A 5,840-nucleotide genomic window follows, 5' to 3' on the forward strand; every position below is an offset into this window, starting at 1 on the left:
ATAGCCATAGAAACTACCCAACTGAAACACAGAGAGACAATGACTGGAAAGAAATGAACACAGCATCAGTCAGTTGTGGGACAGCATCAAGTGATGTAATACAAGTGGAATTGAAGTGCCCCAAGGAAAGCCGATAGAGGTGGAAAAGAAAATATATTTTACGAAAAAATGGCCAGAATTTTTCAAAATGTAATGAAAAACATAAACCCACAGTTCCCAAAAGTTCAACAAAACTTAAGTGCAAGAAACATGAAGAAAACTACACCAAGGCATGTCTATCACTCTCAAAATGCTGAAAACCATTATAAAGGGAATGGCTTAAAGCATCCAGAGAGAAAAAGAAACATTTTGTAGACAGGAACAAAGAAAAGGCTGTTTTGTTGCTGTCTTGTTGAATGAAAACAATTCAAGTGAGAGGACAGTGGAGCAATAGCTCTAAAATGCTGAAAAAACAAACCCCATCAACCTATATTCTTTACTATCAAAAATATCATTGGAAAACAAAGGTGAAATGAGGACTATTCCAGACATAAGAAGCTGGAAGAATTAAACAGTAACAAATCTACACTACAAGAAATGTTAAAGTACATCCTCTGAGCAGAAGGAAGATGGGGCCAAACAGAAACCTGACATTGCAACAAGAAATGAAGAAACGATTACGAGTAACTATAAAAATGGTTTTCTTATTATTTAAATCTCTTTAAAAGATAATCAACTGTTGAAAGAAAAAATAAAATCAATGTATTGTGAGGTTTATATCATGTAAAAATAAATGTATGACCACAAGAGCACAAAGGCTGAGAGGGGAAATGAAAATATAGTGCTTGCTGTAAGTTTCTTTGTTTTTTTTTGTTTGTTTTTTTTTAGCTGAGCCATCCTGCCAACAGCGGCAGCTCAGCAGCAGCTCAGCGGCAGCTCAGCTCGGGCCAGGCATCGAACCGCTGTTGCTCAGAGCTCAAACTCTTGAGCGAGCTCTTAGCCAACTGAGCCACTCGGCCAGCCCTGTAAGTTTCTTTTACTGATTAAGAGATAGTATGATATCACTTACAATAGACATTGACAGGTTAACAATGTACAGTATTAAATCCCAATGCAACCACTAAAATAACCTAACAAAGAATTGTAGCTAATAAGGCAACAAAAGAGACAGATGGAATAATTTTTAAAACATAATCCAAAAGAAAGCAAAAAAAGAGGGGAAAAAAACAGTAGCGACAAATAAAAGATAAATATCAAGATGGTGGATTTAAACCCAACCATATCAATAATCACACTAAATGTAAATGACCCAAACATCCCAGTGAAGAGGCAGAGTTTAGCAGACTGAGTAGAAAAGCAAGACTCGACTATATGCTGCCTACACAGAACACACTTCAAATACAGACACAACAGGTTACAAGTAAAAGGATTGGAAAATATACACCATGCTAAACACTCTCAAAAGAAACCTGGGGTGCTACATTAATATGGGAAAAAGTAGGTGTCAGAGCAAGACCAGAGAGAAACAGGATTATTCCATTATGACAAACTGGTAAAGTCGTCAAAAGGACATAACAGTCCTAAATTTGTATGCACCTAACAACAGATAATAAAAACCCATGAAGCAAAACTGTTTAGGAGAAGTGGGTAAATCCATGATTATACTCAGAGATTTCAACACTCCTCTCCCGCTATTTGATTCAAGAAGGGGATAGAAAACACTAGGAATGCAGAAAACTAGAACAATACCATCCACTAATGTGGCCTAATTGATATTATATAGAACAGGCCAACATTTCTGGACCATAAGTCTCAATATTTAAAATAATTCAAGTCATTCAAAGAATGTTATCTGACTACGTTGGCATTACATTAGAAATCACTAACAGAAATCTGGCAAAGCCTCAAATATTTGCAAACCAAACAACCTACTTCTTAATTTCCCATGGATTGAAGAATACACCAAAAAAAAATTAAAAATTATTTTGAACTGAATGGAAATGGAAAGACAACGTATGAAACCCTGTGGGATGCAGGTAAAGCAGTACTTAGAGTTATAGCACTAAACACCTGTACTGTTTAGAGAAGACGGGTTCCAGTCAGCGAGCTCAGATTCCATCCAGAGAAACTAGAAAAAATGAGAACAGATGAATCCCAAATGAGATAGAAAAAGGCAAAGAGTAATGACTACATTAGAAATCAATGAAATAGAAAACAGAAAAACAATAAAGAAAAATAATAAAACCAAAAGCTGGGTCTTCAATCAATAAAATCGATCAATCACCTACAGATGGATCTGGAGAAAAGAAGAGAAGACACAATTATTGATTTAGGAATAAGCAAGGTGACATTGCTACAGATTCTACACTTTAAAAGAATAGCAGGAAATATTATGTATAACTTAGTGCCAATAAATTTGACACTTTAGATGAAACGGACAGCTCATTGAAAAACAAAAAAATACCAAAGCTTACTCTAGAAGAAATAAGTAACCTTATTATATCTATTAAATAATTTGAATTTTTAGTTAAAAACCTCCCCCCAAAGAAAATACCAGGCCCAGCGGGCTTCACTGAGAAATTCTACAAAACACTGGAGAGGGAACTAAAACCCATTCTACACAAACACTACCAGGAAAGGAAAGGGAAGGCAGACCCCCCAACTCACACCATGAGGCCCCCATGGCCCTGAGGCCAAGAACAGACACTGCTGGACAGAACCTGGTGCAAAACATTTTTAATTTTAGTTCATGAAATCCAACAGTCTACAAAAGGGAAGATGCGTCATGATCAGGTGGGGTTCATCCCAGGGATGCAAAGTTGGCTTAAACAGCGGTTCTCAACCTGTGGGTCGCGACCCTTTTGGGGGTCGAACGGCCCTTTCACAGGGGTCGCCTAAGACCATCGGAAAACAAAAAGATATTTACATTACGATTCATAACAGTAGCAAAATTACTGTTATAGAGTAGCAACGAAAATAATTTTATGGTTGGGGGTCACCACAACATGAGGAACTGTATTAAGGGGTCACGGCATCAGGAAGGTTGAGAACCGCTGGCTTAACACATGAAAACCAACCAATGTGACTTTCTATGTTGACAGAAAGAAAACCATACAATTATCTCAATAGATGTAGACAAGGCATTGCACAGGACCCAACACCCATTCCTGATTTTTAAACAAATAGCTCTCAGCCGACTAGGCACTGAGGACTTTCCCAGCCTGATAAACATTTACGGCAACATCACACCGAGCTGTTAAAGATGAACACTTGCCCCGAATCAGAAGCAGAACGAGCCGCGCTTTCTGCTCTGTCCAGCGCTGGGCTGGAGGTTCAGCCAGCACAGATGGGAAGGAAATGAGCACAACGCTCCAATTGGTAAACGACAGGCTCACCTATGTAGAAAATACTGCAGAATCAACAAGAAAAAAGGCGCTCAACTAATAATACAGAGGGTGCAAAAAAATGAAGACACATTTTTTTTTAAGATTTTATTGAGGAATTGGGGAAGACACATTTCTTTTTAAGATTTTATTGGGGAATTGGGGAAGGGGAGCAGTGTTGGAGAATTGGGGAAGGGAAACAGCCAAGTTGTTGTCCTTCAATCTTAGTTGTGGAGGGCGCAGCTAGCTCAGCTCCAAGTCCAGTCACCATCCGGCCGTTGGCAGCTCAGAGCAGGTCAGCTCAAGGTGCCGCGTTCAATCTTAGTTGAGGGTGGGTGTAGCCACCATCCCATGCAGGAGTCAAATTGGCAACCTTGTTGTTAGGAGCACGTGCTCTCACCAGCTGAGCCATCCTGCCAGTGTTGGCAGCTCGGCAGCAGCTCAGCTTGGGCGCAGCTCACTGGCCCATGTGGGAATCGAACCGGCAAACCTGTTGCTCAGAGCTCACACTCTTAACCAATTGAGCCACTCAGCTGGCCCTGAAGACACATTTTAAGAAAGGGAGGGCCGGCCGAGTGGTGTGCTGTTTAGGATTTGGCTTGGGACACCAGCTCTGAGCAGCAGGGCCCCAGTTCAGATCCCACATGAAGGCCAGTGACGCTGCACCCTTTACAGCTAAGATGGTGAACAACAGCTCAACCTGGACCTGGGCTGCCTTGCATCGCTGATGACAGCGTAGGCTGCAGTGGGGCTGGCCGGTAGCCAGCATGAGCTTTCGTGAGCCGTGAGTAGCCATCCAATGGCCGGTGACCACTGCCTCACCTGGGAAGAGCGCAATGATCACAATACTAACATGAGCCAGTGAAGCGATGTCCTCCACAACTAGACTGAAGATCAAAAGGACAGCAACTTGTCTGTTCCCCTTCCCCAATTCCCCAATAAAATCTTAAAAAAAAAAAAAGGAAGGGAAAAACTATTGGGTTTTCGGAAAAGTCATGATGCATTTTTGCAATGAAAAACATACAAAAAATATGTCATGACTTTTCCAACAACCCAATATTAAAATTACACTGATGGTAACCCCTTTGAGAACCTCTTGTAATTGCAGAAGTCAAATGTGACTTGTATTCATCTTATGTTATCAGTAGATATTGAGTATTACAATTTTAGTACAGTTTTTTCCTTTCTTAAAATGTGTATCCATTTTTTTGGCACCTTTTGTATTCTCACACTTAGCACAGTGGCAAGACACAAGCATGAAATGTAATTCAGCAGGGTGAGGGGTGCAGGCGGGGCTGTCACTTGGTGCTGCTGACTGGCACATGGTCCAGCCATTCTGGGAGAGAGCTCAGTAGGGTCTTTAACAGCTAAGCACACACCTAACCAGGTCCTAGGCTGCTGTCATTCCATCCTAGGTATTTACCCAACAAGAGGAGGCACGTGTCCCCACGAAGGTTTGTGCGCAACTGCTCACAGCAGCTTTCTTTGGAGGAGCCCCAAGCTGGCAAGTCCCCAGATGTCTGTGGACAAGCAAATGGACAAACCAACTGTTGTACACCCATCCCGTGGGGCCCAGTCGGCAATAAGGAGTGAGTGATTAACACTCTCAACAACACAGAGGAACCTCAAACTAATTATGTGAGTGAAAGAAGTCAGTTTAAAAGGTGCACGCGGTGTGACGGCATTTGTATAACATTCTAGAAAAAGCCAAGTGATCGAGGGACAGAGAGCGGGCCTGGGGTTGCCTGGGGCAGGGGTGGGGGGAGGCGTGAGATGATGGAAATGTTCCCTATCTATTGTAGATTGTGGTCATGGTTTCATCATGTAAACGTGTCAGAACTGATCAAATTGTATGCTTGAAATAGTGCACTTTATTGTGTCAGTTACACCTCAGCAAGGGGATGGCTGCTATGGCAACAGCAGTGCTTGTGAGGACTGGGTGTCCCTCCTTGTCCCCTGAAAGGGAAGAGGCGGTGGTACTGAGAGCTGAAGGCCCCTGGGGCAGGGGCTCCACGCTGTTGTGCTGGAAGGCTGGTCCCCACCGAGGCCCTTGTGAGCTGAGAAAAGGAGGGTCGCCCTGAGACACAGGAAGGACATGGGCACTGATGGGCAGAAGGCCCTCAGCAGGGCCCCTGCCCTGTGGAAAGCCTGTCACATCTGCGCCTGGGCCATTCCTCTGCCTCCAGAACCCAAAGGCGGTGGGCCCCCAGCGCGGCCATGATGGAGCCCTAGGCCTCGCGGATGGTGCTGGCAGGACAAACCACTGCACAGACAATGTGCGGTGATGGACACAGCCACCTGCGACCGGCTGAGCCCCTGCGAGTGTAGCTGAAGGCCAGGAGACTGGGCACTGGCCTCACCCTAGCCTGCAGCTCCAACCCCACTGCTCACCACGTGAGCTCCCAGCCGTCAGACCTGAGTTTTAACAAGACCCAGCGCGCGTGCGCACGCACGCACGCGCGCGCACACACACACACA

The 5,840-nt window shown here is 43.8% G+C and overlaps 1 protein-coding gene across 1 annotated transcript in view; it reads right to left on the reverse strand.

Annotated features, from left to right (window-relative positions):
• Positions 1-2,967: 2,967 nt before the first annotated feature.
• IDUA (alpha-L-iduronidase) overlaps positions 2,968-5,840 on the reverse strand; it is a 21,208-nt gene continuing 18,335 nt past the window's right edge. The window contains exon 15 of the transcript XR_002125690.1: positions 2,968-3,388. The gene's annotated coding sequence lies outside the window, so the exon portion shown is untranslated. The remainder of the gene's footprint in view (positions 3,389-5,840) is intronic.

Source organism: Hipposideros armiger, unplaced genomic scaffold (assembly GCF_001890085.2).
Source record: "Hipposideros armiger isolate ML-2016 unplaced genomic scaffold, ASM189008v1 scaffold_282, whole genome shotgun sequence".
In the NCBI taxonomy this organism is placed as follows: Eukaryota; Metazoa; Chordata; class Mammalia; order Chiroptera; family Hipposideridae; genus Hipposideros; species Hipposideros armiger.